Below are 411 nucleotides of genomic sequence, written 5' to 3'. Positions count from 1 at the left end.
TAGCAGCATAGGGGATCCTCCCCCCCCCTGCTCCAGCCAGAGTGGCCCCGGGAGAAGGATCTTGTGCCATGAACCCCCAATCCCCTCCTGCCCTACCCAGCCCGGGGGGCAGGGGAGAGCTGGAGACATCGTGCATGTGCGTGGTTCTTCTCTGGGTGTCTGGGATGTGGGGCTCAGCACTGACCTCCCCTCCCAGAGCCATCGCAGCAGTGGCTTGTCCTGGGCCGTGAGTGCTCTCCCTGTTCCTCAGCGAGGCCTGCAGCCTCAGCCCTGGGCTCCTGCTTGTCCCCAGTGCCCCCTGCCCTCTTTGTGCTTCCCGGGGCAGGGGTGACAGCCTCGTACCCCGTGTGCTGCAGTTAACTCCAAAAAGTGAGGTGGAGCTGTGGGCCGAGGAGAACACGAAACACGGCC

Source organism: Buceros rhinoceros, unplaced genomic scaffold (genome assembly GCF_000710305.1).
Source record: "Buceros rhinoceros silvestris isolate BGI_N320 unplaced genomic scaffold, ASM71030v1 scaffold40987, whole genome shotgun sequence".
NCBI classification, from domain to species: Eukaryota; Metazoa; Chordata; class Aves; order Bucerotiformes; family Bucerotidae; genus Buceros; species Buceros rhinoceros.
The sequence above is the reverse complement of the archived record's forward strand: the minus strand, read 5'-3'. Positions refer to the sequence as shown.